The sequence below is a fragment of the Balaenoptera physalus genome (assembly GCF_965194825.1).
Source record: "Balaenoptera physalus genome assembly, chromosome: 4".
Taxonomy (NCBI): Eukaryota; Metazoa; Chordata; class Mammalia; order Artiodactyla; family Balaenopteridae; genus Balaenoptera; species Balaenoptera physalus.
Genome location: NC_138891.1, coordinates 66,785,285 through 66,803,764, shown reverse-complemented (window position 1 = coordinate 66,803,764; position 18,480 = coordinate 66,785,285). Strand labels below are relative to the sequence as shown.

General features: G+C 45.6%; 1 protein-coding gene across 6 annotated transcripts in view; it reads right to left on the bottom strand.

The window, feature by feature from the left end:
* The window catches only part of LPP (LIM domain containing preferred translocation partner in lipoma), a 692,297-nt gene that overhangs the window by 637,650 nt on the left and 36,167 nt on the right, over positions 1–18,480 (bottom strand). The window contains exon 2 of one of the 6 annotated variants that reach the window (XM_082461502.1): positions 17,493–17,660. The exons of the other annotated variants lie outside the window; for them this stretch is intronic. The gene's annotated coding sequence lies outside the window, so the exon portion shown is untranslated. The remainder of the gene's footprint in view (positions 1–17,492; positions 17,661–18,480) is intronic. 6 annotated transcript variants of the gene reach the window in all.

Genomic DNA, 18,480 nt, shown 5'->3' with positions numbered 1-18,480 from the left:
TTCCAATAGATCAGTGTGGTGGGTAAACATTTCCATATATGGAGAAGCAGGCTGGAGGATGTCAGAAAAATCACCCTTCTCTCCTCTGGCACTTGAAGAACATGCCCCACTGAAGACAGAATTCCTTACTCAGAGTGAATGATTAACCCCCAAAGAAGTGGAGTCTCAGCTGTTCCACAGGCTCTCCTGTTACAGGAAAAAGGCTCCCCTGTCCAGATAAGGAAGTGACTGGTTTGAAAGGCTTTAAGTTCATCTTAGGAATGGGGCCATCTAGAATGCAACTACATTTACGAAGTCAATTTATTAATGGGGAGGGGGGGTGTTTAGGGGGATGCACCTGAAGAGGTCACCAAGAATCCAGCCCACAGTTCTTTCAGTGGCAGATGAGTACGAAAACAACCCTTGGACCCCAATCCCTGACCCCCGTGGGCCTAGAGTCCTCTTGGGAACTTAGTTTCGCATGAGTTCTTCATAGGACAGACACCAGGCAAGAAGACCCAGAATAAAACCAGACTTCCAGGAGAAAACTGGAGGGGGTGGGGGGGGAAGGCGGAGGGAGGGTGGACAGAAGCATGACATGCCCAATTTAATTTGTAAGATTCATTCCCTTCGTTTGTAAGATTAATTCTCACCCGAAGGTCCTGAAAAGTGTCCAATGACTAAATTGAACCGGTGGAGTCAATCAGGGATGAATCTGGTCTGAAATGACTCCAGACTGAATTAGAGAAGAAAGGAGAGAGATGAAATGGCAGTGTGGGGAAGTCGGGGTCTGCTCAGAGAAGGAATCCATATCTTGGCTTCCTAGTGGTTCTATTCCTTAGCACGATCTTATTCTACTGTTGGCTGTAAAGGCTTTCTGTAGGTCAGATGAACCATTGTTCAGAATCATCGCCCACTTGCTGCTTTTTGGGCCTTCACCATGAGGGTGCTTGTTCTCATCCCAAGGTAACCTTCAAGCAATAAACACCACTGGTCAGGGAGCAAGGGGACCCAAGCCCTAAGCCCAGGTCAGTCACTCCTTACCACTTTGGACAAATCTGTTCTCCTCTCGTAGCTTAAATTCTCTCATCTACAAATTGGGTAGATATCCCAAAATTGTCCAACTATGTGCTCTAAAAGCAGCTTCTGTCCGGCCTATCGAACAGTCCTGACATTTATTTTGATCACTTGCTTTCTATTTTTGCAAGCACGCCACAAGTACCTGAAAAAATGGCCAACACTTCTTATTCATTGCATGTTTCATAAGTAAACACAAACATAAGTGATTACTAAATGAGGTAAGGAAACAGGATCAGAAAACCTTCCACCACATGCCAGAACCAGAACTCAGCACAGAATTCTCACAACTCCCAAGAGGTCCCAGAAGTAGGCTTGAAGAGGGTAAGGAGATGGTCCTCATTTGTAACTGACATGAAACCAGCCATCAGACTTAGTGTTTCTGTAGATAGACTGTCATCCTTTCAGGAGCTCAGAGTTCCTTCCAATATTCCAACAGGAGCAGAGGAAAGAGATATTCCATGGAAAATAGCTACCCAGGGATGACCTGGGAACTCTGTAAACCAAGGACCAAGGAGGGAACTACAGAGACAGGAATGAAAACCAGAATGAAAGGTCTAAAGCTACCCCCCATTCTGCTAGTAGCATTTGGAGATCAGTTTCCATATCCACAAAGCAACCCTTCATTCCTTAATGTATGTGTGTCTTTCTTCCTCATGACCCCTGACAACCACTGGCTCCGGGATCTCAGGGGAAGAAAAGACCACAAAGGCCACTGAGCCCAATGTCCCTCCTATTTATGAACCAAACCCTCCCCCCATGGCATCCCTGAGGTCGCCAGTGAGGTGGAGATCATTATCTCCTGCAGCTGTAAATTCCATCTTTCCAACAGAAAGTTCTTCCTTATATGGAAATAAATATGGCTTCCGGGCCTTCAACCTCTGGCTCCTTATTCTGCTTCTTTGAACCATACAAACAACCTATGTCTGTCTCGTGGGTTTGGAACTTTTGTAGGTGAATGTGGCTACAGAAACAAAGCTCTCCAAGATCTCATTCCTCGGTCACCTTGGCTGCCTCCTGCCAACTTGAGGCCCATCCTTTTTGGATTTTTCCAATAAGCATTAGTGCTTAGCAACCCATTCTGCATATGTACTGCTGGCCTTGTGGGTTCACAAGACGTACCCTATTAAATCCCAGTCACTGAGAAAAGAGAGAAAACAGACTTTGAGATCAGTTCCTCATCCACCTGGACCCCATCACCCACACCACATTCCCACCCTTTGTGGACGAAGCTCAGGAATGCAGATCCCCTCCCCAGCTCCCCACTCCTGCTCTCCAGCCTGGCTAACCTAAAACTGTCTCCAGGATACAGGACTGTTTCAAGGAACATTAAGAGCGAACTCTGTAAGAAAAGAGCACCTTGCCAACATAAGCGCTCTCAGAATCACAAAGCGGCCTGCAGGCAGGGCAGCAGGGCCAATTTGCTGATCACAAGGCTGGGAGCTCGTGATCCCTGACAACTGCCGGCACCGTTCTCCTCAGTGTCCTTTCAAAATGGGGGGAAAAAAAGTTCTTTTCTGCCACAGTTCTGATGTGGCACTATTTGAATTCAAGGTATGTGTGACAATGATGCCTCAGATTATTGCATTCTTTACAGTTTAGTAAGTGCTTTATCAGACAGTCTCATTTAATCCCTAATCCCTACTGACAACTATCCCTGGAGGAGTATACCCACTGTAGTGATAGGAAAAGTGAGGCTCAGGGAGGTTAAGTATATTCCCAAGGTCACACCGATGGTAAGTAGTGAAAAGAATGCTGGTTTAAGAGTTAGACTATTTAAGATTCCAGTTCCATTCTGCTGCATATGAAATAAATGACCTCTGGCCAACTGTTTGACTTTTCTAAACCTCAGTTCCTGCAGCTGAAAATTAGAGATGAAAACAGCCCCTCTGCCTACCTCTCAGAGCGGTTATGAGGATCAACTGAGATAAGGCTAGTGAAAGCCCTCTGGAAAATGGGTAGGTGTTACAAAAGTGTAGGGGATTATGGTGGTTCCTTGTCAATGACTGTGCATTCCATTACAAACACAAAAAGCAGCGAGGTCATTCTCAAGACAAAGACACATTAAGGCTCTGGGAATTCAAGGGAAATGATTTGACGTTCTGCAGGGTTCTGTCTATATGCTACTCATTCGTGCAGCTGAAACTCAGCAGCAACTGTCAGATTTTCAGCCCCACGTCACAAATGTCTCCAGGACTGCTCAAGACAAACTCGCCCTTTTTGGCTACAAGCAAATGCCAGGCCAAAAGGAGGTAATAGAGATGGGCGCTGGGAAGACCCCCCTGAGAGTCTCAGTTCTGAAAACGTGACCTGCAATGTTTTCCTTGGAGAACTTGTTAGAAACACAGGCTCCAGTCTCTCTGCAACAAGCCCGTAGGGAAAGAAACTGCACGGTACGGAGCTATTTACCAGAGGACACTAAGGAAACTCCCGAGCATGAATTAATCAAGGGAACAGGATATTTCAAGCTGCAGATTCCAAAAGAAATCTCCAACCCATTAAACCTCCGGCCCAGCTCACAGAGGCTCAGCCTGGCATTCGGGCAGCCCAGGCTGCAGAGAAGCCCGTTTACATACCAGAGGTCCTGCGGCAGGTCACCAGGAGCCAGAAGGCACCCAAGAAGATCTGAGAGCTCAGGTGGGAGCCTGGCTTCCTTCAGGCCTCCCCCAACACACTAGTCATCAGGATTCTCTTCAGTTTCTGCAAAGATCCAAGTCATCCGTGGCATTTATGGAGGGGCCGGATCTTCCCCAGAAATCCATTCCCAAGGCTGATGCACACACAGCTCAATGATGACTGTTTTCTAGTTTGCATTGGATCATCTGCTTCCTTGTGCTTAACGGTGAAGGAAGACCCTACATTATTTTGTTGCATAGATGTGTGATTCCTACCCATGAGTGTGTGCCTGCATCCTCAGGGATGCTATAGCAAAGGGCTTTGAGATGCAAATAACTTCAAGGAGCTCACAAGCATGGAAGAGAAAGGTTGACCATAACACAGGACAAGAGACTTCAGTAGGGTCCCCCTCGATGGGAGAGATGGATTTCCGGGTCAGCTATTAAGAGGGTAGGACAGGAAAAGGGGGAGGTGAAGGAGTAAAGGACATGCCAGGCAAAAGGAAAGATTTGAGCCCAGGCGTTAAGGAGCTATGCCCAGTGAACAGCAAGCTTAGCGGATGTGTAGGGAACTAGTGGGACAGGTGGGCAGGTGAGCGGAGACAAAGAGTAGCTCAGCAAGGTAAACTGAGGCCAAATAATAGCTGGAGGCTAAGGTGACTGGATTCTAGTTCTAAAAACTGTCTGTTTTTGAGAAACAATCTTTGATCACACCATTGATCGTATTTTTAAAAATAGTCTCTTTGGCTCCTCACTGCTAAATAATAACAATAACAACTATAATTTATTGAGTATTTCATCTGTGCTGAGCACCGAACAAAGCACGCTGCATACACTGTCCCATTTAACCCCATCAACAACCCTGTGAGCTAGGCAGTCTGGCTCCCATAATACAGATCAGGAAATGGAGGCTTAAAGATAAACTGTGCCAGTCTTAGAGAAAGAAAGTGGGAGAGGCCAGGATTAACTAACTCACAGTGCAAACTCAACCCCTTGCAATTCTAGCCCATACTCTCCAATTTCTAACCTTCTTCTTTCCTACTGCCCAGACTCTTCCTATCCCATTTCTATGAGATAAAATCATCCTATCACACATAATAATCCTATATAACAAATATAATGATCTCCAAAAATAGTTGACAAAATTCCCTACTTGATTCTGTTTCCCCACAAAGCCCTTGGCGTCAGGAACCTTGTCTGTGGTCTCAGCACTGTACACACAGCGGACAATCAATAATTACATGTTATTCAGTTAGACAACACCTTTGAAGTTTGGACCGTGGAAGTAACACAATACTGGCTGTAATTTCCACTCTCTTCTACATAGAAATGGAACTAATCTCAGCGAGGGTCCCAAGATCCAAAGGGGAGACATAGCCAAGTTGAAAGATACAGGTCAAGAATCATGTGCCTGGAGCAGCCCGAAGGCTCTGCAGCTACTCAGGGGATGCATGACTCTGAACCTACAGCCAGGTGCTCCAAAGGCCCATCAGAAGGAGGTGGACAGGACACATATTTCCTTGACAAAAGGAAAAAGCTCCGGGACCCTCACAGCTGTGACTGGTGCTATGCCACTTTGCCTTTCAGCCTTAGTACAAAGACAGACTGGGCTAGCACAGTGGTTTTCAAACTTTTTTTCCCTAGCAGTAGAGCTTTTCCATTATGCAAAATGCTTTGTGGATGCTTAGCTTGTAACGAAGATAAAAGCAGAGCTGCTAAGACTGGGTTCCAGAGCCCCCTTCCCTCCTACTCTTCTGACCATTTGTCACCTCCGTACCTCGCAGCCCAACTCCAAGGCCCCTCTCGGAGTCTCCCAGGCTCAGGGGAGCACAGCTTGAAAACCAGCAGCCTCTGAGAGCTTCATAGTACCTTCCAGCTCTGATTCTAGTAACTTCCAAGGTCTGAGATGTACCTCCTTTTAAGCAGCTCTGCATTTTTACCAGTGAGACAGGCAATATATGGTGTAGCGGGGAAGAAAGAGGTCTCAAAGTAGAAAACTTGGATGATAATCTATTTAAAGACCTGTGTTCTCAGAAGCAAGTTATTTAAATCTTGCTAAGCCTCAGTTTTCTCATCTGTAAATGGAAAATAATATTGTTATCCACCTAATAAGGCGTTTATGAGAATTAACTAATTTCATGCATAAGTTGCTTAGCAGAAAGCAACAATAAATACTGTGTTATGATCACTCCATCTAGAAGTCCATCTATGTCCACAGATGAAAAAGCAGGTAGCACTGCATCCAGGGCATAGAAGATGCTCAACAAGTGACAGAGGTCCAATTTTTTCCTTCCTTGCTCTCACGGACATTTCAACCTAAACAAACAATATGATGGCAATAAAGAGCTAAAGGGAAGAATACATTTCATGTCCCAAACTCCCTACAGATCATCTTTGAAAATATTACATCTTGTCTCTGGAACCTTTGAAACTCATGGCCATCTCAGGCTTCCAAGGATGTCAATCAAGACAGTCCAGGGTGGAGAAGTTGAGTTTGAGAAAACCAGGTCACTGGCACAGGAGAAAGTGTGAGACTTGGTATCCCAGGATCTGGCTATAAAACTATTATCATTTTTATTATAACCTCAAGTAAAAAGTTGAACCACTGAGAAAAATAACTTAGAATGTGCCCAAAACTTGCGAATCACCTCATCTTGAGGCCCCTGCTCCAACTACAAGACTTCTTGTCTCTCACCTGAGTTTTGCCCCAGGTTCCCTGAACATCCTGAAGGTGCTGTCAGGTTAACCCCCAATTTCATCCCAACTTTCGCAGGTGACCCCCTCACCAGTGCTCTGAACTGCACAAAAAATAATGTCCAACTTCCTTCAGGACAGCACTCATGGCCTCCAGGATGGGCCCCAACCCATCTTTCCAGTCACACTTTCCATTATATTGTCATTAAGGGTACCAGGCAAGAGTATACCCCCAGTTCCTCCCAACTCCAAGGTTTGGCCATGCTTCCCCCAGGACTGTGCCTCCAAATCTGAGTGCCAGATCTCTTCACTGTGCAGTGGGGAAGAGGAACCCTTAGGAGTGTTTTGAGATCAGGATGTAGTCAACAGTGTCTTCACTGCCCCATCCTTTCTCTAAAGACGGTCCCACCAACTACTGGTCCATAAACATCCACAGCATGGGAAGAAGAAATATCTGTGTATTTCTTTGTTGTCAACAAAGCTTTTCACATGCCGCACCTTTTTAAACGCTTCGTGTAAGATACGACCATGACACCCACTTTATAAATGAGGAACCTGAGGGTCCAGAATATAGTCAGGAGCTGAGCCGGTAGCCAAGCACAGGGCTTTGGCTCCAGAGCCCTCACACACTACACTCTCCCCCAGGAGCTGAGTGCAACTGAAACCCTGCTATAAAAGGTGCCGTTCTCCCGGCCAGCTCACTGTATGGCCCTGGGCACATCACTTTCCTTCTCTAAGCCATAAAATAAGGGCTCTGAGGTCATCCCACACATCTACATACCCCTTTCCCTCTCCCCTTGAAAGATTTCTGAAATAAAACCTTACAAGGGAATTACCGAGGTAACATCTTGTGTATGTGTTTGGTCAGTTCCATCCCAAGCTTTCCCACACAAACTCCCACACCCAACCTGACAGAAGGAAGAGTGACTGACCCGAGTGTCAAAAAGCCACCAGGACTCTACAGGACACAGCACAGGGAATGCAGTGTGGCAGGATCACCATAGAGACCAGCAAGCTGCTCCCCAAGAACAACTGCAGTCATGTTCACAGTGCATGAACCTTGTCAGCAGATTGCTGGTTTGACTGGCAATTTATAATAAGCTCAAGATGCACGAGCATTAACGCGGACAGCACAGTATGCATCTTACATGCCCCATGGCCTATGGGCTCCACGAGGGAGGGCAATGGAAAAATCCCTCTTTCCTTCAAGATTCTGAAGACATTAGCACGTCTTCTCTCTTTAGCACGAGCAACTACAACTGCTGCCTGACCGCAACATTCCCATCCGGATGTGAAAACAGTATCTGTGGAACAAGCTACCATGCCCTCTCTGTGCTTTCTCCTAAAGTCCAAATGCTGACTGCCAGGCTCTCCCAGGACCACAGGATCCTAGATCTGGCAAAACTCAAATAGCAACTGGTCCAACTCCTGTAAACAACTTGTCTGGGGGCATTCATTCATTCAAAAAGCATCACTGATGTCTCCTTAATGCACAGCGATAGGATGAGGCTAGGTTTCTGCTCTCAAGAACCCTGCGCCAATATCTTCAGTGGCTTCTCAGTGGCCACGGAATAGTCCAAGCGCTTTATCTAATATCTCAAGTTTCTCAATAACTTGGACTCAATCTTCTATTTCCACCATGAACTCCCTCCCGCTCCCACTCAGCACACATTCTTTGCTTTATTCAGACTGAACTCTTAGCTCTTGGTGCTTTTGCTTGACCTACTACCCTTCCCCATGCCAAGATCAGTTTATAGATAATCCTACAAGACCTACTGGTAGTTCTCAACTGGAACAAGATCGCTCTTTGAAGAAAGGCAGTCATTTCAGCAGTGTCTCATGCATTACAGGGTACCGAGCACCTCTGGTCCTGACCACTGAATGACAACGGTGGTCTGGCCTCCAGCACTGAGATAACAAAAAACCCTCCACCACATTCGCAAATGCCCCTGAAAGTGATGTTACTGCCCCCCAACGGACAGTCACCGGACCACTGTCACCCTGCATGAAACCTCCCTTGCTTCTCGGTCCAGCCAGAATAGTCTCTCGTCTCTGGATTTGCTCAGCCTGCTACCTAGGACATGGACGGTGACCTTCCTTGTACTATTCTCACTACGTACTTGACATACTCCCTTTCCAGGGAGGGCTCCCAGTGGGAGCGTCCATGACTTATCTCTGCCCCTGGTGCCAAAACTAGCACAGCACCAGGCTCATAGCAAGTGTTTAATAAACATTTATGAACAAATTACATAAACAAGACAACTGTCCAGGGCATGACTCTCAGGAGGAGATTAAACCGAGCTGGAAAATTACAAATCAACCAGTGCTGTCAATACTAAGGAGAACTCATTGCAGGGGCTGAGACTGAGCAAATGGCCTGTTGTTCGGTATATTAAGTATAGTAATGTTATACATTTTATCTAAATAAACAAATATGAAGTAGAACACTCCAGCAGTTATATTACAGTATTATAATTAATTATACATATTAAGTATTTGGGGATAATAGCCCTGGGCATTTTTAAATGACTGTCAGTGGCTGATACATTCTCTCAATTGGCTCCAAGTTCCCTTACACCCTCTGAAGTGCCTTCCTGTGCCACAGAAGCAGACTGCTAAAAACTACATTTCCCACACTCCCCTGAAGCTAATAAACTAGAATCCAGGAATAAGATGCACTTGTGTGAGACTTAGAAGGTGGAAGTGAGGCTAAGGCCCCCTGCTGCTCCTTCTTCTGGCAAGCTGCACCTTGCAATCATAAGTCAAAATGCCGTTCCGTTTGCTAATCCAATGTCCCGCCGCCAACCATGAGGACATTGAGAAAAACGTCAGAGGTCTCTGTAGGGGCTTCCTAATCCCATCTCCCTTCTTCCCGGATTGCAGCTGTGGAATAAATTCTTAAACTCAATTGCTATAGATGTAGCCTCCTGGCTCCCACTGCTCCAGCCTTTCCAACAATTTTGTTAGCGTCTCTTTCCCCGAATTAATCCCTTTCCACTTAAATTATGCGGAATGTCTTTCCCGCACTTAAGCCTGAAACACACAGGAAGGGGGGAAAAAACAAAACAATAGATCAATTAACTGATCATCCATTCGTCTATTTCTGATCTGATCGAGACCTCTGTCTATCTATACCTAGACCTTCTCCCTTGCCTGTGTGAAGGGGAGAAAAATATGTCACTTTATTGTAACCAGCCAAACAGACCTAAGGGACATAAGTAGCAGGTGTCATAAACTAGATGATGATCAACAGAAACTCTAATTCTTATACAATGAAGCACGCTTATAGCATAATTACTGACTCTTTCCCGAGAATTATTTGGCTTGACCTCTTTGTTTTCCAGAACTGCCACTGAATCCTTCAGTACCTCAAAGGCAAACCGGCTGCACACCTAGCCCATCTGCTCTGTGCAGCCCCACAGAAAAGGCCTCCAGAAATGTCTGTTCCTGTCCTTGTTTCCTTATTTGTAACATAGGGATAGCAATAGTACCTTCCTCGTAGGCTTGTTTAGGGGATTAGGTGGATCGCTATGAATAAAGCACCTACAAGAGCAACCGGCACGCAATGACTGCTTACTACGCGTCACCTAGTGTATAACCTAGCAGCAGTCGTAGGACACAGGTCTAAGTCCTGTTTTATTGCTACAAATGAGGAAACTGAGACTCAGATTCTATAACTCTCCCAAGGTCAAGACGGCTGGCAAGCAAGGAGTGGAGGCAGGATCCAAATCCAGCTCCATGGCTCCCACCAAATCCGACGCTCTCTGCACCTCAGCGTCCTGCTTGCTAACATGAACACCTAATGGAAAAAGGTATTAAACAGGAGGAGAAAAACCAGCCCAGACATAACGGGGCTGTACCTTGGGAGCTCTCTGGGCATCACAGGATGATAAGGCCAATGTCATAAGCCCTGCCCTTCAGCACAGTCAGCTCCTGCAGATAAAATTAGCTCAGCTCTGCTCCAGTGCTACCTGGAGCCCTGAGGCAAAACTCACCCCAGGCACAGCTCGACCTCACCTGACCCTCACTCTCAGGAAGGGTCTCTCATGCTCCTCATTAGGGCCTGAGATGACTCATTTTGCTCCTTCCGGCTCTGGCTGCTAAGGTCACCTCTCTGCTCTCCAGAAAGGCAGCTCCAAAGGACAAGCAAAGATAAAAAATCAAGCAACCATCCTGCATTCCTTTCCTCCAGGGCAGCTCACGAGCAAGGATGGGGTGCCTACCTTCCATGCCAGCTGTGCCCTGGGGGAAGGAGGCTCTGCTCAGTTATACAACCCAGCTCAGGACCAAAGACAGACACTAGCCCAGATGGACTCCTGAGATTATCCTCCTTATTCTACTCTGGTGATGATGGTACTGACCAGGGGAAGGGCCCAGTCTATATTCTTGTGTGCTGTAGAACACAGCACACTGATGATGACCACCAGGGTCTCCTCTGCAACCTCCCAACCCAATGCCACCAGACTTGAAGGTGGAGCTCAAATGTCACCTCTCCTGGGGCCTTCCCTGCTCCCATCCCTACCCAGCTAGAATTTTCATCACAATTTCCACAATGCCTGATCTCTACCCTTTTCTTTTTGGCGTTTATTTGTTCAACAAATATCTCTTGCATACCTATTTTGGACTTGAGGATACAGAAATGAAAGGCATAACCCTTACCTTCAAGGAAAGATAACCAACTGCAATAAACAGCCAAAAATGGGGGAAGTGGAGCTATCAGAGGTCAGAGGTACATGCCAGGCATAGTTGATATCAGAGCAAAGTCTTGAAAGGAACCTGTGAGCTACCCTGATAAGGTGGGAGAGAAGCGATGTTTTGACAAGGAAACAGTATGTTAAGTCGTGGAGGCTACAGAGAATCCCATGTATATTCTGGAGCACAGGATCTGTCTTGGAGATTAGTGAGATGAGGATGAAAAGAGGCAGGGGCTAAATTCCCAACAGTCTTCTATTTTATGCAAAGGGTTTTGGATTTTACCCAAAAATCACTGAAGGATTTTAAAAACAGAGATTTGGCATGACTGGATTTGCATTTTTTGGAAAATCACTCTGGAAGAACAGAGAATGGAATGGAGGAGGGTGAGAATAAAAAACAAAGAATAAACAACAAAGGCCAGTTGAGCATTACTGAAACCCTGTAGAAGAGAGATGCTGAGGGTCTGAACTGAGGCGGGGCAGCAAAGGTGGAGTGGGTAGGTAGGGTGTAGTCACCTGCAGTGGGTGAGGAAGAGCAGTTACCATGGTTGACTCAACAAGGTCTGAGGATGAATAGATAGAAAGGTGAGGTAAAGGGAGGAAGCATCCAGAATGAGTCCCAGTTTCCAGGCTTGGGTGACTAAGTAGACAGACGTTGCTATCATTCACTAAGGTGACAATGCTAAGAGAAAAAGATAACATTAAGATTTCCAATCGGAGCATCCAAAAGGCACTTACATATATGGCTCTGGGGCTCAGGAGTTCCAAACCCAATATAACCCCCTAGGAGTCATGAGCACAGAGACATAGAAGGAGGCTAAAGACAAAGCTTTGCATGTGAACAGGGACAAGGGCCAGCAAAGGAACCTTGAGGACAGATGCAGGGAAAGAATGAAAGAAGCAAGAACGGTCAAGAGTGACCATACCACAGAGGCCAGATCAGAGCAGTGCTAACAAGAAATGAACTTGGCCCCATAGACCTGCGTGAGAGCTGCTTCTGTCAGACTGCAATGGGCTAAGAGGCCAAAAGAAGGTGAGGAAGGAGAGAGAAGTGTAAAGACAGAGAAGCAAAGAAGGGGGATGGCATGTTGTTGGAGAAGGTGAAATGAGTACACATCTTACTTCCGTTACTAGGCAGTAGGCTTGGAGAATAGTGCTGCCCAGTAGACGGATCACGCAAGCATCACCTGCAATTTGTTATTTTCTAGCAGCCACCTTTTTAAAAAAGCCAAGAAGGAACAGGAAAAATTAATTTTAATAATATACTTTACTTAACCCAATATACCCATACTCATTTCATAGGTAATGAACATAAAATTTATTAATATGATATTTTACCTTTTTTTTTTATACTAAGCCTTTGAAATCTGCTATTTTACACTTACAGCACATCTCAATTTGAACTGGGCCACATTTTAAATCCTCAGCAGTCACATGTCATTCTGATCTTACTTTGACGAGTCAGGACTCAGCATGGAAGCTGGCACATTGCATTTTTTTTAATATGATGAAATGAATGGACCGGTGATGGATGGAAGGATGGACGGATGAACTGTCATACCATTGAGAAAATTACTGAAGTCTCTGTGATTCTCTGCCTTTATCAACTACACTTTAAAATTCCAGTCTTGGGTCATATTATGACTGGAGCCTTGGTATAGCTTAATATTAATATAAACAGCATAACTTCTATTCCTTCTAAACTTCCTCTCTTCCTTCAAAATTCAAAAACAGTGTCAGTCTCTAATTTTCTTAGAGCAAAACAACTCTGTCAAACACTGGTCAGAAGATCTACCACTAACATAGATCTCAAGCAGGTCACTTTACCTCTTTGAGCTTCCGTTTTCTCTACCATAAAAATATAAGCCTAACTCTGCATATCTCATAGACTCATTGAAAACTCAAAATAGTGAAAACACTAAAGTATTACACAGAAGCAAGGTATCGCCAAGAAGTTTCCCCATATTATAAATATAAACCATATGAGCTTATCATATTATAAACTCCAATCGTGCCTACATGCACACATACAAAACAAATAAAACTCTGTGTGGCTACATTAACATTAGTATTTTAATTTCCAGTACCACTATTCTTCCTGTCTCCTTGCAAAAACCACAGAAGATGTGGTCACCAGCCTTAAGTAGAGACTTGAAAGTGCGGGTCCAAGATGTGAGTAAGCCTGGGAGATGGTACGGTTGAGGGCTCCATGGCCTTTCAACAGATGGGACACAGAAAATGTCCTGTATTGGACTGACCACTTAGATTTTAACAGTGAAAATCTTCTCCACCCCACCCAACTCCCAAGAGCAGAATGGTAATAACTATTTGCTTTCATTCGGCCTTTTGAGCGTGAGACACAAATATTGGGGGAGATTAGAAAAGGTGTGAAGCTGAAATGAAGACTTCTTAGGGGCACAATTGCCAAATGGAGAGAAAAAAATTAAGATGATCAGTTTGTTTCTTCTGCTGACCGGGGTCGCCATCCACAAACCTGATTTTTTTAAAAAATTCCTTCAAAACTCTGCAGCTAACTGACCAAGAATGAGGGCTACTCACAGACCCCAGAATGAAGGAGCTCATCTGACCATCCAGCACCTAATTTTAGCGGGGAAGAAACAATATGAAGAAGAGAAAGCGGAGGTCCCTAGCTATAGGGGGAGGAAGAGGGGAAGAGGGGTGGAGGGAGCGGGTCACCCATGGGGTTACGTTATGTGAGTGGCACAGCGAAGCCTTAAACCCTGTTGACCAGAATCCAAATCTTTTGTTGTCTCCCTTTATGTGACCCCTGATCTGTTTAAAAGCCAAATTAAAAATTACCCACTAATTAACCCAGCCAGATAAAACTATTGACACACAGCGTGCAGAGTATAATACCAGGAAAAATTTTTAAATATATAAACTTAGCTGTAAATGCCACTTAATCCAACCTCTGTTCTACTAGCAAAAGACAAATCTTTGTTCCACTTGGTATTTCTCAGACACACATTTTCCACAGCCAATAAAGTTCTTCTGGCAAACCAGCCATCACAACCAGTCTCCACCCGACCACACAGATGAACGCATCACCTTTCTATGCTGACCACACAGCAGAAGTCAGACTTGTGCCCTCATCTGCACAAGATGAGGTTTTAAAGAGAAACCAGAACACACTAGTACATCCTGGCCATGGAAGGCAGGGTCCATTTATAAAATACTGCTGTTGTTGATTAACAAACACTTGTTATGTGCCAGGTAATTTTCTAAGCCTGTTACTGATATTAACTCATATAACCTTCCCAACAAGCCCTATGAAGTACGTACCATTATCATTATTCCCATTTTACAGATAAGAAAACTGAGGCACAGGTAGACACAGAGGTAGATAGTGGTGGGGCTGGGAACTGAATCTAGGCCATCTGGCTCAATGCCTGTGTTCTTCCCCTCCACGGTACGCTGCCTCTCAGTTGGTTTTGTTTGTCCTCCTTGTTTTTATTGTTGGGGGAGAGAACACAAACATTAATGGACAGTAAGAAATATGAAGGGCGCACAACCAGCACATTCTCTCCCTAAAGTCAAGTGTCAAGAGAGGCCAAATCTTAATGAGGAACCAAGTTACTGATTTGCTCTGAGAAAGCCCTGTCACAAGACCAGAAATACGCAGTGTCCGTGAGATCAGTATACTCCCTGTCACCATCAGGAGGTGGTCTCAGGAGAGGTGAAGTCAAGTCCGAGTTTCAGGGACGGCAGGAGAGATAGACTGAAGCATCACCCCCGTGATGTCAGGCTGAGGGGACTGGAAGGCAGGACCGAGGCCCTCTCTTCCCCGAGCACTGCCCATGCTTGCAGCAGGGACTCCAATCCCCATTCTGCAGATGAGAACGCTGCTGCCCCCAGTTTTGTTCCAAGTTCCAGAGAAGCACCCATTCCTCGCAGACGTCACTATGAGTTCATGGGACACAGTGGTGACACAGTGCAGGGGGGGGACCGTTCAGGCTCTGCAGTCAGACAAATCCAAGTTCAGATCCTGTTGCTGCCACTGCATGACACTGTGACAGTTACATGCAGAGTTTTGACTTCTTAACCCATGAAGTGGGGAAGGATAAAAATCCCTACCTCCCAGGGTTAATGGGAGATTAGAGACAATGCTTGCAAACAGCGTAACACCTGGCCCAGGGCAGCTACTACAGTCCTCCCCGCCTTATCTGCAGTTTCAGTTACCTGAGGTCAATGCGGTCCAAAAATATTACATGGAAAAATTCCAGAAATGAACAATTCATAGGTTTTAAATTGAGGGCCATTCCTGAAATCTCACGCCATCTTGCTCGGTCGCCCCCAGAGTGAATTATCCCTTCATCCAGCATATCCCGTGCCTCTTAGTCACTTAGTAGCCGGCTTGGTTATCGAATCTACTGTCTCGGTATCAGCGTTTGCGTTCAAGTCATCCTTCTTTTACGTAACAACGGCCCAAAGCGCAAGTGTAGTGATGCTGGCAATAAAAGGTGAAAAGTTCTCTACTTAATAAGGAAAAAAAAAAAAATTGTATGCTGAGGTTCCTAAGATCTACATACAGGAAGAACGAATCCATGAAATTGTGAAGAAGGAAAATGAAATCCATGCTAGTTTTGCTGTCGCACCTCAAACTGCAAAAGTTATGGCTACAGTACATGATATGTACTTAGTTAAGATGGAAAAGGCATTAAATTTATACAAGATATTTTGAGAGAGAGACCACATTCACATAACTTTTATTACAGCATATTGTTATAACTGTTCTATTTTATTATTGTTATTGTTAATCTTTTATTGGCCTAATTTATAAATTAAACTTTATCATAGATATGTATGTATAGGAAAAAACGCAGTATATAAAGGGTTCAGCACTATCCACTGTTTCAGGCATTCACCGGGGGTCTTGGAACATATCCCCTGCGGATAAAGAGGAACCACTGCATCTTAAATAAAAATAAAAATTGCCCGACACACCCCCTACCCCTGGATCTTTTCCTTTCCCTCGTGGGAAGGATAAAATAGGCGTGGCGCTCTTCCTCCTTTCTTCCCTGCTCTTTCAATGGCACTGCTATGCTCACAGTCACCTGGGCATAAAATCCCTTAAGCCCTTCAACCATTCAGTCACGTCCTCTGCGCTTACATACACTGGTGCTCTTATCCAGGTCCTCCCTTTTTTCCTAGAAAGTTTTTTACCAAACTCCTATTCATATTATAAAACCCAACTCAAGCCTCACTGACCCCAGGCAGCCATTCTGATCATTCCTTCCTCTGTGCTTCGTGTGCACATCAATTATTACACTGATGACACTAGAAGATAATCGAATAACCACATGCAAAGCTGATATTCACAGCACACAGAGATGTGGCGATACAGATTGCTAAAATATTTAAATATGTCCTTGCCCAGCTTCTGTTTCGAGGCCCCCAAATGCCCTCACATCACCTCAGTTTTCCCGATCCCTCCCTTAGGAGCCCTTGAACCTCCCCGCAATCCAGCAACACAAAGATTCCCTGTGGCAGAGCTTGTGCCCCTTCAGCACAGGGGATTATACACATATAAATATCACCTCCGTCTGTAGGGACAACTCACCTCTAAAGTAAACGTTGATTTACATACTTTTTGGAGCAGGACAGGTATTCATTACTGGCTACGGTGCTCCTGGAAGATCAGAAGCACTTGATTCCTCAGCATCCAGAACACGCCCCCCAGGGCAAACTCGTAGCAAATGCCCAAGTGATTCACGATGTCTCGGATGGTTCTCCCTCCTCAGCCACGACTTGGCACATAGTAGGCTTTCAGTAAGTCCTTGCTGCCCAACCGCCCTGCTGTGTGCAGCTTTGGAGTCAGGCCCAGTTTGACTCCCGCCTCCCCCAGCTGCCCAGTCCAGCCCCCTGACCCCAGCTGCTGGCCCTGCAGTCCATCCTTACCCCCCAACGACACAACCGAGAGGCCGGCTCTCTGCTCCACGCCTCCAACGGCCCCCAGTTCTGACAAATCCAATCCAGACTCTCCTGAGACTGCACGGGCGTCCTCATTCTTGACCTCCTTCTAGGAATACAGAGATGACCGAAGGGCACACCGTTCCTCAAAGTACACAAAGGGCAGTGAATAAACGTAAGAAGTTACCCTTTAAAAGTTAACCAAAGCTGTTAAAAGCAGCTCCTGATATTTTTATAACGTATTAGGGTTTTAAACACCTTTTACATCAAATTGATTCACTTCCTCCTCCCTCACCATCCAGTGAAGTAGGAAGAACAGGGATTACTTTCTCCAATATGAGTGATGGGAGGTGACTTCGCCACGTAACACAGCTGAGTCACATCGGCCACCACTGAATTCTAACCTCAAGAACCTCAATCCAGAGCTGTCGGGTTCCCTTGGGTAAGCGCATCTCCTTAAGGCACAATTTTATGAACTAGGATATGAAAACACAACATACACCTCTGTCGCTCGCTGGGTCCTAAAGCTGCTGTATTCTCCTGCGTAGCACTTTTCACTTTCTGAAAGCATGGAGCTGTTTACTTGTCTGTTGTCTGTCTCACTCCCTAGACCGCCAGCAATCCGAGGCCATGGACTTTGCCTGTCCCCTTCATCACTATATCCCAGCACCTAGAACAGAGCAGGGTGCACTTGACTGTGAAAAGGAAAGAGGATTTGGAGTCAGACCCAATATTGACTCCCTCCACCCTCCCTTACCAGCAGCCTAACAGTGGACAACTAAAGCTCTCCAAGCCTCAATCTCTTCATCCTTAAAAGCCAAATGATGACACCTACTCCCCAGTATGCTGGCAAGGGGTGTAAAAAAAAAAATATTTGCCAGTGCTCCACACAAGATAAGCAGTCAATAAATGTCAGTTCCCTTTCTCTACCAGCCACCAGCTGTGCTTCCTTCAATCCCCGCTCACCCCTAAATGTCTCCTTCTCCTATCAATCACCCCCATCTCTTGCAGCCCTAAGGCCACAAATACGCCCTTCTCCACCTCCGCCCTTCTCCACCTCCCAGCGTCAGATCCTTCCTGTGGCCAGTGTCTACGAGACAGGCCCAGGCTGAGCTCACAGCTGCAAACGACCACATTTTCATGTCTGCCAAGCTCTGACCTACTTCCCAGCCAGACCAAAGCAGGTGATGCTGGTAGTGATTCAGCAAGGTCCTTTTTTTCCCCCCCAAGTCATGTTGAACATAGGTCATAACACAGAATCATGGGCTCACAGAGCTCAGAGCTAAAAATGTCTACAAAGCCCAGCCCATAAAGTGCAACTCTCTTACTTTATAGACGTGGAATCTGTGTTCTAGAGAATGGAAGTGTCTTAGCCAAGAACAAACCCCCCAAGTTCCCCAAAGATCAGTTAACAACAGCATGGCTCCAGTTATATCCTAAGATACAACCCTGGCTTGCCCACCACGTTCCCTCAGCTCAGAAACGATTCC